Source organism: Lissotriton helveticus, chromosome 6, assembly GCF_964261635.1.
Source record: "Lissotriton helveticus chromosome 6, aLisHel1.1, whole genome shotgun sequence".
Taxonomy (NCBI): Eukaryota; Metazoa; Chordata; class Amphibia; order Caudata; family Salamandridae; genus Lissotriton; species Lissotriton helveticus.
In genome coordinates this window covers 2,054,754,216-2,054,769,571 of record NC_136067.1, presented here as the reverse complement: position 1 = coordinate 2,054,769,571, position 15,356 = coordinate 2,054,754,216, and the positions used below count along the sequence as shown (strand labels likewise).

Genomic DNA, 15,356 nt, shown 5'->3' with positions numbered 1-15,356 from the left:
ATGGGTCAAAGGGATGCAGAAAGAGAGACTGAAATACCATATCTGACAGTCCCTTATGATTCAACCCAAAATGTACTACTGACTCACAACGTAAACATCCAGAGGACTGATTATAAACTCACAGCATGACATCATCAGAATACTAATAATAGATTACCTACTCACATACTTGCTTACTAACCCTCCTGGGCTATAGGCCATCAACCAGGCCTCTCCAGCCATCTCTGTCATGGGCTTTTCTTTCAGTTTGACTCCAGGTGTAACCCATCTCACTGCAGTTGGCCTCAACGCCAGGTATTTTCTTGGCCTTCCTCTTTTCCCTTAAGGGTTCCAGGTGAGCAAGCTGGTAGTGTTTGATGTGGGCTTGCTAAAGGTGTGACCTATGCAGCTCAAGCATCATTTCATGATTTCTTCATGAGCAGATAGTTGGAAAGTCTGCTGCCATAGGTCGTTGCTGCTGATGCTGTTCGACAAGCGGATTTGGAGTATTTTCCTCAGACAGGTGTTGATGCAGGTCAGGACTTTGTTGGTGGTGGTCACTCTTGGCCTCAAAGTTCCTGCTTCATACAGAAGAACCGATTTTGTGTTGTTGTTAACCCCTTCGACGCTGATGACGAGCTGGGCTCGTCATGGCGTAGCCTCCTCGCACGCTGATGACGAGCCCAGCTCGTCACGTAAAGTGCGCTTTTCAAAATCTCAGCGTACGAGCGGAATTCCGCCCGCACACTTGCGGTTAAAAGGCCTGGTCTTAGGTCCTTGAAGCTCCAGATCTTCTTTAGCTGAATGAAGGCAGCTCTTGCTTTGCCGACTCATGCCTAACGTCTGCGTCTGTGCCACCCTGTTTGTCTATAACACTGCCTAGGGAGGTGAAGGCCGCAACCTCTTCAAGTGCACCACCAGCAAGAGTAACTGCAGTTGTGCTGGCCATGTTAGCCTTCAGAATGTTGGTTTTTCACCAGTGTATGTTGAGGCCAAGTTATGGTGATGAGGCTGTCACTTTGTCACTCTTCTCTTGCATCTGCAGATGGGTATGGGGGTGTAGGATACTATACAGGTTATCGTATATTTAGTAGGGAGCACGTATCCCCTTACCTTTCATATAGGAAAGGACCTCCCCACCCTCCCGGTTCCAGGAGTTCCACTACTAGTGTTTAAGTATGGGAGAGTAAGGCCAGGTCGTCTGCAAAGTCCAGGTCATCGAGCTGCACCAAGGTGTCCTCTAGATTCCTTTCTCCTTCCTGTGGATGTCTTCAGAATCCAATCTATGGCCAGCAGAAAGAGAAAAGGCAAAAGCAAACAACCCTGGTGGACTCCGGTCCTCACTTCGAAGGCTTCAGTGAGTTGTCCTCCATGGACTATCTTGCAGGTCACTCCCTCGTAAGAGTTCCTGATGATTCCTAGGAGTTTATCGCTCACACCGTAGTGGTGTAGAGTCTCCCTGTCCAGACTGTTGCATGCCTCCTCATAGTTGATGAAGTGGACATAGAGCGGGGAGATCCACTCCATCGACTGATCATTGATGTTGTGCAGTGTTACAGTCTGGTCTGTGCAGGATCTATCTTTGTGGAATACAGCTTGCTGGTCTCGCAACTGAGTGTCACCTTGTTCCTTCATTCTGTCCAGGATGACTCTGTGGAACACTTTGCCTGGGGTTGATAGTAGCTATCCCTCTGCAGTTTGCAGTTACTCAGGTCCCCTTTCTTGGGAATCTAGAGGAGATATCCCTCCTTCTAGTCCGATGGCACATTTTCCTTTTCCCAGATCCTTCCAAACAAGGAGCAGAGGATGTCTACTGATGTTTAAATGTCTGCAAGAATGTTGTCAGGTCCTGCTGCCTTCCCATTTCTCAGATGTTTGATGGCTCACCATATTTCTTTCTTGGTTGGTCGGCTGCAGTCGATTGTCAAGTCCTTGTCAGCTGGCTGTATGTCTGATTTACTCACAGATGATGTCAAGAAGTCTGAAGAATGGATTATCTACTCATAGGGTTAAATCAACACATCTGAAGGATGGGTAATATACTCACAGTGTGACAACCTAAGGATTACTACCTCACATGTTAAGGCCAACACATCCAGAGGATGGATTAACAACTCTTACATCCACTCCTTTGAGCAACCTGCCAGTGCAGTACCACCCTCTAACTTTAGAGTTTAAGTAGCCTTCAACTTTATCGCAAATGGAAGAGATTTTGCATTTGGTGATTTGTTTTGTCAGGAGGAAGAGATACCACCTTTCTTGCCTAATCTACTTAAAGGGAGCCACTCGCTCGTGATCCCATCAGAGATCTCTTGCCTACAGAAGTTCTAATTCCCAAGGAATCTTTTCCAAGTCAGTGTATTTGTACTGATGTGGTATTTATAAAGCATTTGTACACCCAAAAGATGTCTTAGTGTTATTAACACAGGACCAGGCTGAGAAGAGAACCCAGTATTAAAGATGGCCCAAAAAATGTTTTTGAGTTTTCTCAAATTCAGATAATATTAGTGAAACAAATACTAAGTGGAAGACTATTCAACATTGACCCTAGCCATCCCTTTGCTCCTCAGGAAGCCCCAGAATCATCAGATGAGGACGGGTAGCTGAGTAAATGGTGTGCAAAGGGCAGGGCTCAGTCAATTGTACTCTAGCATCGGTAGTAAGCTAGTGGAGAAATGCAAGCGGTGCAGCAGAGGCATTCAACTTCAAATTCATCCAGACCACTGCCTTCTACGTCATTTTGAGACATATCAGTACATTTGTAGCCAGAGTTACAGAGCACGGCAATATTTAGGTTGTGACTCATCAGCATGGACATGGCTGTCCCATGGCCTGACAGAATAAGAGAAGGTAGGAGTTTCTTGAGGAGCCATATCTGAGAATAGCAGACTGAATCTTCAGCTGCTCCAACACTTGTCCAATATGATCCCATAATTCTTCACTAGCTTCAGTGGCAGAGGCCTTCCCTGGGCCCTAAAGAGAGGGTCCTACAGACTCCCCTTGCCTCTACAATCAATCGCTGTTTTACTGTAGTACATTTGTGATATCTGCAGCCTATTCAATTGCAGATTTGGATCCTTTTGTTAACTACAACAAATGGTGGTGGATGCCTGTACCCATCCAGAGAGCAGGAGGACCTGGGTTTCTTCTACAGCATTTAAAAGTGGATTCAGCAAAACTGGACGAGTCGAGCAGGTGACTTGACAGATACTGAAAAATCCAGGAAGCAGAAATGAGGACCGAAAGATTCATGGAATATTGACTGAGTGGAAGCAAGCCTTGGGGGGAGAAAAGTAAACCATTGATGCACAGTCCTCCCATAAAATAAGGATGCCAGGGGGCCCGCCAATAATGTCATGGTACTTATAGAGCGCACTGTCACCAGACGGTCACCTTGCGGTGTCGCCTATTCGGCTTCCTGGCGCTGATACTCATACCGCTGTGGAACCCCTCCTGGCTTTCCCTGTGAAGTGTCCACTCCTGGGCACCCCCAGGGTGAAGCCAGGCATCCTTAGCGCTGTTGGGGCCGGTGTGGAGGCTAAGCAAGCTATTGCCCAGAGTTGCAACGTGAGGCCAGTGATTAGAATAGGCACCGAGGCGAGAATTAACAGGTCTGAGGAAATTGAGCCCGAGACCCCGCCGAGGCGGGAATCGAACCCTGGTCCCTGGCCAGAACTCTGCATCAGGGTCTGCCGCTCTAACCATTGAGCAACACTCCTCCAGAATGGTCAACTGTGCCAAATACTTAAAACAGAGCACAGCATATAAGAGTTTAATAGGGCCCTATGGATCTCCCATTTAATTTGATGCACCAGTGCATGGAACGTGGTTTACGGGTGTGGAAAAGTAAATTTTGCCATGTTCTGTGTCCCTACGCCTCATCCATCATATGTTATGTGTGCATGACCAATATGCATATGTTATTCCCCATGTCCGATTAATGACGCAATTACAGTTGTGTCCACCTCTAATATGCCAGTTTCCAGTCCTCGTGAATACTACGAATACCAGGCCTATGTAAAGCTACGTTGCCACGTTTTCCAGTGTGCACGTTATTTCATTGTAAAGTCCCCGTTTCCAGGCCTCAACAGGGCCCGGACAACAGATTCAGCTCCTGTCTCCTAAAAGCCTCGCTGAGGAGCGATACAGCCCCCACCTGTATCCTCGACCTTTCACTTACTTCCTGCCTCGCAGTGCCCGGTGTAGCTTGGCTCTGCCTCTGAGTCTGCCAAAAGTATGTTATAGTTCCAGTTATCAGTTCAGTCCTCCTTCTCTGCATTCCTAGGCTACTGAACTGCATCAATAGTTTCCGTCATTGTCTAGCCTATGCGGCTCCACGTTAGAGAAATACTGTATTTAATGGTCATTTAGTATTCTTCATCACGCACTACATGTAGAATAATGCATGGTCCAGTCTCAGAATCAAGTTAGCCTTTCCCCTCATGACTTCTAGTTTATATCAACATGTTCCCTAAACATCAGATACCAGATAGGGTTTAGGTACATGTCGCTCCGACCCTCCAGACTTTAGTCTCTGCTCCTAGTACAGAGTTCATAGCCCCCAGCTTCTCCTAGTGATACGTCATTGCCAGTTTGCGCGCACCACCAGGTTAGAGGTCCCGGCTCCTTAGGTAGCCCCCTCCACTGTTTCCGCCCCATTCATGACATATTCTGTTACGTTTGCATCACATGTCTATGTATACGCCCAGTTACACCTACTTTTACTGTTATCTTTCGCGACTGCTACGCGTCCCGCCTTCTGCTCCACCCACTGCTACGCCTACTGCAATGTAATGCTATGTGTTCGCGCTATGTATAAATGCTCTTGTATTGTTATGAAAAGTTAGCGCGCTCATCCCAGACCCAGCCCCGGCAGCTGCCGGGCCTCTTTTCCCCTGCAGGGCCTTGTCATTCTGTTCCCGTGCAGGTTGTCCTGTTCCTGTCCTTATGCTGTAATAAACCTGCAGAAACTCCTACTACCTCGAATCTTGACTCTTATTTATTGAGCTATCTGTTATGATTTATGCCTAGTCAAAAATAGGGTATTATTTATTTATTTACCACATAATGGCGCCCGAATAGGGACTTGCCCTTTCCCCACGCGTCGGTGAAGCCACGCCGACCCCCTGACCCTCTGCAGTCGTGACGGAACCATACCGTGCACTGGCAGATATTTCTGCTTCAAGTATCCCTCAGGCCCACGGAGGAGACGGAGGAGGCGGTCCAGCATCCAAACGAGACGGTGGAGGAACGCGGCGAGTCCCGACCAGAGCCCAAGCCGAGAGTCCAAGGTCCGAGGTATCCGGAGGCCCACCCGTAACTGAAGTCCGAAGTTCATAGTTCGTCGTCGTAGAAGTCCAGTCCAGTCCGAGGCTTTCCGTTCCGTGCTGCCCGGTGAGTACCATTGCTGGGGTAGTATCTAGACAGGACCAATCTAAATTGACTCCTGGTCCGTGGGTTGGTGGTGCCCAGACTCACAAACGAAGTGTTCACCTAGGTGGATACGGGTCTTGATGCGTCCCTTTATGGGACCGGTATGTTCCGTACTGTTTCAGCAGTGCATCCAGTAATTCTAGTCTGTTCCGTTCTCGAGAAATTCTGTTCTGTTTCTGTTCTCAGTATTCCAGGTAATATTCTGTTCGAACTGTTATTTATAATGTTCTTCATGTATTTTAATGTTGTGGTATGAGTGTGACGTGATTTCGTGTTTTCATTGTATATTGTATTGTGTCCAGATTACAGTTCAGTCATGCCTATATTTTCCAAGTTACGTCAGTTAAAAACTAGAAAGGGTTTATTAGAAGAAGCAGTTCCTGTTCCGCCGAGGGACAGTCCAGGTCATTTTATGTATCAGAAACATGGCATAAGCGCCATATTGTATCTAGATTTATGGGTAGAGTATACCAAACAGTTAGAGGAAAAGTATAGATGGCCCGTATCGGGTACATGGGATGCCGAATGTATCATGCGAGTAGAAGAAGCATTATGGAAAAAGAAAGCCAGACAGTCACAGAAAGATGCCATCGAGTTATGGCGCAAGGAAGCGCATAAAAGAACGGAAAAGGAAGTCAGAAAGTCAGAGTTAAGTAGAGAATCCCAAGAACGAGCCCAAGAAAGAGAATTAATCGAGATAGGTGAACGAGTCAAAGCCGAACAGTCAGACAGACAGAGGCATGCCCTCATTAAGGGTATGTATCCTCTTCTTGCCGAGGGCTTGCCAAAAGCGACCCCAGAGGCATCTAGTAATTTCCCGCCACCATTAGTTCCGACCAAGCTGCGTCACAAACCGACCGCAGCTGATATTTTTATTTCGTCCTATCTGGACGACACAGTCCCCGAATATGCAAATCCTGTTCGCGCTCCGCCAGTCCCTGTAAATCAGGCACTTCCCGCTCCTCCAGACACCGGAGTACCTGTTACGGTACCCCCGGTCCAGCCCGCCATACAAGTCCAGCCTACATTTCCATTTCCCACTCTGCCAGGACGTAGAGCCTCAGTAGACGACTCCAGTTTAGGGGCCGCAGGAGGAGGTCCTCCTCAAACCCCGCCGCCACACAAGCGTTTAACGTTAGCCGAATTACATGCACAAGCGTCACAGCGTACGCCTAGATATCAGTCTGTTGCAGAAATAAGAAAATCCCTTGCCGAATGTTGCTATGATCCAGTCCCAGGCGAGGATAATATGGTTTTATATTCATTCCGCGTAAGAAAGGTGGCCGAGTATCTAGTCACCTTACCGAATATGAAAGAAGATCTAGACAGAATATATCGTTTCATCCGTACAGGGGATGATCCAGAAAGTATTAGCGAGACTATGTCTCAAAGGAAAGCCGAGATCCAGCTCATGATATTAAAGTTCCTGATCAATTGTCTAATAAGAGAACAAGATTACCCGTCTAAAGATTCCGCCGAAATGAGAATCCTGACAAGGTGGAGTGATAATATAGCCGAGGGTAAGCACAAGACCGTCGGTGCCATGGAGAGTATGTACAAGAAAATCCGTAAAGAAATAATAAAGATACACGAACAACGTAAAGCAGCACAAGTAAGCGAGAAAGAAAGTATCTCTGATCCTGAAGAGGAAGACGAGAATCCCGCCAGAATAGCGTATGTAGGAAAATCTAGATTTCCAGATCGCCATTTACGCCTAGAACCCAAGTCTATTTTCCATCATTCAGCACCAGAACAAGGTTCTCTAGAACAAGTATTTCAAGCTACCGATCACATTCTGAAATCAAGAATCGGTTATAGTGAATTAAGTACCATGCATGAACAAGAACTAGCCCGATCAGCAGTCCGATGGATTACTGATTCTACCACTTTTCCAGACGAAATAGTGGCACAAATGTTCCTGAAAATGCCCCCAGCCGAGCAGCGACTGGTGGGAATGTATATGATCCAGCACCTCATTACTCTGTATGAGGGTCAACACTCTGATCCAGGCCCGTTACATGATATCCTGAACGAGTTACTCCAGCATAGATGGAGAGGTCTAGGTACCGATTTAATTAGTGTCATTCTAGAACAGCGCCATAAATATAGAACGTTTTTGAACCCGCATTTTGTTCATGCCTCACCTCCAGAAAGTAAGTCATTTTACATAGACAGACAGAATCCGTTACGAGAAGTCCACCCAGTCAGAGGGACGGGTGGCGAAATGCAACAAGTGTTTGTATACACTCCGATTTCAAAGATGGAACTTCTTGAAATGAAGAAATTAATTCCCTGTCATGACAAAGATCCAGCGGGGTTCCATAGAGAATTAAAAGACATGCTCCGTATGGGAGAATATACCTACCCAGATGTCATTAAAATGTTAAAGGTCCTGTTGCCCGCAGGGGTGTATGAAAAGCTAAAGGAAAAAGAATGGGAGGTGGGAGAGAAAAAGATCGATTGGGCAGCTCTAGAAGCTGAAGACAAGGCACGAGTACCAGGTACCGGTCTTGGAGATAAATGTAAAGAATTACCAGAATTATTGATTCAAGTTTTACCCAGATTATTGACAACGAGAAAAGAAGACTGGGATGCAATCTCAGCCTGTAAACAGAAACAAGATGAAGATATTAGTGATTTTTATTCTAGATTTGAAAAATGTTTTAGTATTAACAGTGGTCTCAAGACAAGTAGTGAGTCATACCCTCACCTTTTTGTTACTAAATTAGTCGAGAATTCAAGTCCACAAATTAAAAATCGAGTTTTGAAAGTCGAAAGCACCTGGCAAGCAAATACTCCGTCCCAGATGCTCCAGATGCTCCAGTACCACCAGAATAGAATCAGGGAAGAGCAAGAACACGAGAGAAAACGTATGAAAGACACGAAAATGAAAGTGCTAGTTGCACAATCTGTTCCTCAAGACAGTCAGAAGAGGGGTCCAAATCAAGCCAGTCATCCTGCAGCTCCCGCTAAAGGGAACTGCAATTATTGTAAACAGCCAGGTCATTTTATAAACGAGTGTGCAGTTCTGAAACATAACATAGTTACTGGTAAGACTAAAGAAAGACCACGTCCGCCTAGACAAGAACAAGTTTCACAGATTCCTCAGTCACAGAATGCACCACAGACAGTTACAGTACCGCAGCCTATTGCTGCAACACAGCACGTTACATCGCAGATGTACCAGTATGCACAGTCTGAGTATCCAGAGTACCAGCAGTATTCATGAAACAGCCTAGAGAGGGAGGTAGGCTTGCCTCTCATCGAGATACCTGTAGATCAAGAAGGTCCCTATGTTCACAGTCAAGTATTAGGGAAAGACAGAAAGTTTTTGATCGATACAGGGGCAAGTAGGACCACAATTAGTCATGCCGAAGTTCCAGGGGCTCCGCTCTCAGGCTCAAGAAATGTTTCCCTTGGATTTTCAGGAAAACCTATCGTTAACGAGATATCAAAGCCAGTTACTCTAGAAGTAGGTCCATTGTCCCGCACTACTGATCTGTTACTTACTAAGTCATGTCCAGAAAATCTGTTAGGCATTAAGACACTGAAAGAGTTAGGTGCCGTCATATGCTGTTCCCCAGAGGGAATACGTCTGTTCCTACGTGACTTTAAGGGTCACTATGTATTACGAGATTTTGATTCAAGATTGTCCAATGTTCCGCAGCATCTATGGGCGCAAGGTCCAACTGATGTAGGTTATATGCAAATCACACCCTATCGTGTGACTCTCAAGCCAGGTGTAGTGTTACCACGAATCAGACAGTACAGATTGCCACCTGAGGCTGTAGCAGCCTTATCCAAAATTATTGACGAGCTCATTGTTCAAGGAGTAGTTGTAGAAACTGACTCCAATGTATGTAATTCTCCGATCATTCCAGTCATGAAACGTACTGATCCAAATGCACCCCCTGTATATCGATTAGTGATTGATTTACGAGAACTTAATAAATGTATTATTCCTCAGTACCCAGTAGTCCCAGATATTTCATCCCTATTGACAGCCATTGATTCCGAAGCCATGTTCTTCACTGTCATAGACCTCAAGAATGCATTTTTTAGTGTTCCTATTCATCCAGACAGCCAGTTTCTTTTCGGATTCTGTTTAAATGGAAGGAGCTATATGTTCACACGCGCTCCTCAAGGCTTTACAGAAAGTCCTAGTATTTACAGTCAAGCACTCAAGAGACAACTAGACAACATTCACATGCCAACTGACACTGCCCTGCTCCAGTATGTCGATGATCTACTGATCACAGCCCGTTCTGAACGTGCCTGCGAGCGAGCATCACTGACAGTTCTGTATTTCCTAGCCGAGATGGGGCACAAGGTGTCCCCTTCGAAGCTTCAATTCTGTGTCCAGCAAGTGGTATACTTAGGACACTTGCTGTCCAAGAGGGGTAGGCAGTTGACACCAGACCGTATCCAGTTAATAGCGAGTCTTCCCCAGCCCAGAACCCAGAAGGAGGTACGTGCCTTTATCGGCCTTACTTCTTATTGTAGACAATGGATTCCCCAGTATGCATTTCTAGCCAAGCCACTGATACAGTTAACGACACAGGAGGCAGCCGTATCGACTGTCCTCCCTTGGACATCTGAACATACACTTAGTTTCAACGAGTTAAAGAAAGCCCTATGTCAAGCTCCAGTTCTAGCTACACCGAACTACAGTAAGCCTTTTACACTTTTCGTTACTGAACGTGAAGGTACAGCATTATCTGTTCTTACACAAGATCAAGCAGGACAATACAAGCCCTGTGCTTATTTTTCGAGCACATTAGATCCAGTCGCCCAGGCGTTGCCTGCGTGCCTCAAGTCAGTTGCAGCCACAGCACTAGCTATCAGACAAAGTGATTCCATAGTTTTAGGACATTCCCTGACAGTACAAGTTCCGCACTCCGTGGAAGTTCTTTTAAACCGAACACAAACTCAGCACTTGACAATTGCACGTTTAACAGGTTATGAATTGACACTGTTCCAGCCACACATAGAAATCAGACGCTGCAACGTTCTGAATCCTGCTACACTGTTACCATCAGTTAGTTCAAATCCTGCCACACACGATTGTGTGGAAGTAGTTAACATTACGACAAAGCCAAGACAAGACCTGACAGACATTCCGTTACCAGATCCTGACCTGACACTTTATGTGGATGGTTCATGTATGAGAACTAGTACAGGAGAACTAGTCGCCGCGTATGCAGTGACTACTGACACCGAAGTTATTGAAACACACCGTATTGATACCCTGTCCGCTCAAGCAGCAGAGCTAGTCGCTCTGACACAAGCCTGTATACATGCCAAGAACCTGAAAGTTAATGTTTACACAGATTCACGTTACGCATTCGGAGTTGTACACGACTTCGGAGTGCTCTGGCAGGAAAGAGGTTTCATGACTTCTCATGGAACCAAGATTCAGCATGGTCTCCTTATTCAAGCCCTGTTAGATGCCATACATTTACCGACATCTATCGCTATCATGAAATGCAAAGCACATACGAAAGTTACTGACATTATTTCCCAAGGTAATGATCTAGCAGATCGCACAGCCAAGCTTACAGCACAGACTCTAGACATTCCAGTCAATCAGACACACACTCCAGATCCGACTATATGCATGACAGTTAAGGACCCTACTCAAGATGTCATAGATATCCAGTTACATGCTACTCCCGATGAAATCAAGAAATGGTCTGAACAAGGAGGGGTCCAGACAGATCAAGGATGGTTAACGAAGGGTAGAGCCACATGGTTTCTCCCCGACTCTATGGTTCAAGTCATTATCAATACCGCACATAGTCCAGCACATTTAGGAGAAAAAGCTATGTTAGACAGTATCCAGAACATTTGGTTCAACAAGCATTTACGAGCTGCAGCCAAGCAGAAAGTCCGTACCTGTATGATATGTTGTCAGTTTAATCCAGGTAAAAGTGTCCCGGTGGAACAAGGTGGTTTCCAGCCCCCTGACCACCCTTTTGAGGTCCTCCAGATGGATTATATTCAAATGGAGCGATGTCGAGGTTTCAAGTATGTCCTTGTAGTTGTATGCGCTTTGTCCAGGTGGACAGAAGCCTATCCAGTCCCAGATTACACAGCCGCGACCACTGCCAAGCAGTTGGTTCGTGAATTTTTCCCTAGGTATGGACTCCCTAGAGTCGTATATTCTGATAACGGTCAGCCATTCTCCTCCGAACTCATGAAGCATGTTTCCCTGTTGTTAGGGTACCAGTGGAAGTTCCATTGTGTACGCCATCCTGAAGCAGCCGGTCTAGTCGAGAGACATAATCAGACCCTGAAAATCCGTATTGCAAAAGTCTGTAAAGAAAAAGGTGTGGACTGGCTAGTAGCTCTGCCAGTTGCTTTATTTTATATGCGCATGGTCGCACATTCCAGATCAGGTCTGTCCCCGTATGAGGTCGTATTCGGCCGCCCCCCTAACATGTGGGGTACTCCTAGACCCCGAAGTATTACCGATGTTTCATGTAATATGTTGACAGATTACCTAGCTTCCTTGATGTCTGCCCTCAACTCATGTCGTTCACAGGTTGCTGCCGCCTTTCCAGACAATACCGAGGTGGCACCGCATGAAATCGTTCCAGGTTCCCTTGTGATGGTTCGGAATTTTGACAGATCAAGTCCGCTGGAACCTCGTTGGAAGGAGCCACGTCAGGTCCTCTTGACCACCCGTACTGCCGTCAAGCTGGAAGGCAGGAAGGGGTGGGTCCACCTTTCTCATGTAAAACTTTTCAATGGATTGAAACCCGTTTCTAAAAACATTTCCAAGGAGTCCCAGGATTTTAAAGACTGCCAAGACATTGTTTTAAAGGACTGTCCCGCAAAAGACATTGTTACAACCCCTTCCCTGTTAGAGAAAACTCCGCAACAGGAGTATAAGTTAAAGCTCAGGTCTAGCAAAATAAGTCAGTCAGTTTGATTGTATAAGTCCTCCCCTAGGTGAAACGGTTAGATTGTTTCTGACATGTATAAAATAGACCCCCATAGTGAGAGAGTCAGTCAAGCCTCAATTCAATGTATCGTTTTTCTAAGTTTCATATTATTCATCAGCATAATGATTTCCTGCACCAGTTATGCACTTTTCCTGTGTTTTCCAGTTCCTCATGTAAATAAGTCTGCTAATGCTACAGTAGAGCACACGTTTAGTGATCTGCCCCCTCACGAATATTCCTACCGCCTCGCTATGCGTAACAACACATTTATCCGTATGTTACATTACTCACACCAGACCAGCAATGCCACTAATTGTTGGGTGTGTGGTCGACTCCCCCCTTTCCAGACCTCGAAGGGAGTTCTGCCACTCTTTCCTTATCCATTCACACATAATGGTTCGTGTGGAGCATGGTCCACGTTAACGTCATCCTCAACAGATATGTCTTTTCTTAACAGCACATGTTTCCCAGACAAGCAAGGTTTCCCCCACAGAACAGGTTTAGAACTAGAAAATGAAGTTTATAATTTAGGTAACTATTCGTCGAATTTCATGGTCCTGAATGTTCAGTCTGATACTACTCCAGACCCACCTGCTATTTCAGTACTACCAGTCAAAGGTGAATTATGTGTCCGTAATTATGGTTCTGTACACGTAGGCCATAGTGAATGTACTACTGTTATTCAGTATAGTGACAGTGGGAAATCTATTTTTAAAGCCTCACGTCATTCTTATTTTGTTTGTGGTCAAACTGCATATGTTCGTCTGCCCCTCGATTGGGAGGGAACCTGTTACATTGCCTTCCTACTGCCACCTGTTTTTCTAGCCCCACCTGATTATCATAGGAATTCCTTCCTAGTACACACTAGACACAAGAGAAATCTCCCGATTGTCGATTATACTGAAACCGCTGCAGAGCAATTCATTGATATTGATAAAGGTGTCTTCCCTTATTTAGGTACAATTGTAAATAGTAAGCTAATCCGTAGGTTAACAAGAACCCTTGAAGCTGTAGTAGATGAGACTGCCTCCGCTCTAGGTAACTTAACTGAAGAGCAATCCTTTATAAGAATTGTCGTTTTACAGAATCGTCTCGTCCTTGACGTCATACTGGCCGATAGGGGCGGGGCCTGTAGACTCATCGGATCTAGTTGTTGCATTTTCATTCCAAATAACGCGCCGTCTGTTTATTCAGCTATAACCAGACTCCATAAAATTGCCCATCTGTTACATCAAGACCCAGGCACCTGGACATGGTCCGGTTGGTTCTGGAATATAATTTCCGCCTGGGGATGGAAAATCCTGTCCTTTCTAAGTATTGCAGTAGCGATCATATTTAGCTGCTGTCTCTGTATACAATGTGGCCCTGCGATTTGCAGCATGTGTGCTACCTCTTGTATTCCTAGTCCCAAGCCCCGTTCTAAATCCCGTTCCAAGACAATTCGAGATGAGCAAATGATACTGTATGAAATGATAGACGGTATCATGAATATTGATGTTTCCTGATGGAAACGTAGTGACAAGGAGGGAATGTGGAAAAGTAAATTTTGCCATGTTCTGTGTCCCTACGCCTCATCCATCATATGTTATGTGTGCATGACCAATATGCATATGTTATTCCCCATGTCCGATTAATGACGCAATTACAGTTGTGTCCACCTCTAATATGCCAGTTTCCAGTCCTCGTGAATACTACGAATACCAGGCCTATGTAAAGCTACGTTGCCACGTTTTCCAGTGTGCACGTTATTTCATTGTAAAGTCCCCGTTTCCAGGCCTCAACAGGGCCCGGACAACAGATTCAGCTCCTGTCTCCTAAAAGCCTCGCTGAGGAGCGATACAGCCCCCACCTGTATCCTCGACCTTTCACTTACTTCCTGCCTCGCAGTGCCCGGTGTAGCTTGGCTCTGCCTCTGAGTCTGCCAAAAGTATGTTATAGTTCCAGTTATCAGTTCAGTCCTCCTTCTCTGCATTCCTAGGCTACTGAACTGCATCAATAGTTTCCGTCATTGTCTAGCCTATGCGGCTCCACGTTAGAGAAATACTGTATTTAATGGTCATTTAGTATTCTTCATCACGCACTACATGTAGAATAATGCATGGTCCAGTCTCAGAATCAAGTTAGCCTTTCCCCTCATGACTTCTAGTTTATATCAACATGTTCCCTAAACATCAGATACCAGATAGGGTTTAGGTACATGTCGCTCCGACCCTCCAGACTTTAGTCTCTGCTCCTAGTACAGAGTTCATAGCCCCCAGCTTCTCCTAGTGATACGTCATTGCCAGTTTGCGCGCACCACCAGGTTAGAGGTCCCGGCTCCTTAGGTAGCCCCCTCCACTGTTTCCGCCCCATTCATGACATATTCTGTTACGTTTGCATCACATGTCTATGTATACGCCCAGTTACACCTACTTTTACTGTTATCTTTCGCGACTGCTACGCGTCCCGCCTTCTGCTCCACCCACTGCTACGCCTACTGCAATGTAATGCTATGTGTTCGCGCTATGTATAAATGCTCTTGTATTGTTATGAAAAGTTAGCGCGCTCATCCCAGACCCAGCCCCGGCAGCTGCCGGGCCTCTTTTCCCCTGCAGGGCCTTGTCATTCTGTTCCCGTGCAGGTTGTCCTGTTCCTGTCCTTATGCTGTAATAAACCTGCAGAAACTCCTACTACCTCGAATCTTGACTCTTATTTATTGAGCTATCTGTTATGATTTATGCCTAGTCAAAAATAGGGTATTATTTATTTATTTACCACACGGGTCCAGAAATAACATTAGTTAACAGAGTGAGTGAGTGTCAGAGTGCTTCTGCCAAGGAATACTTTGCAATTCTTTTCATCAAAACAATGTGGTTCTGAGAATGCACCCACCATTTTTAAACCTAAGATTTTCGTGTGAATAAGGCAATTACTCTGCCAGCAAGTTGATTCCTCTCCAATCCAGGTCTTCAAACGTTGCATGTGGAAAAAGTTCAGTGACATTACCTAAGAGGACCA

At 45.7% G+C, this 15,356-nt stretch overlaps 1 protein-coding gene across 1 annotated transcript in view; it reads right to left on the bottom strand.

The window, feature by feature from the left end:
- Positions 1 to 15,356, bottom strand: part of LOC144763995 (low density lipoprotein receptor adapter protein 1-B-like) — a 140,514-nt gene that overhangs the window by 10,897 nt on the left and 114,261 nt on the right. The window lies entirely within an intron of this gene.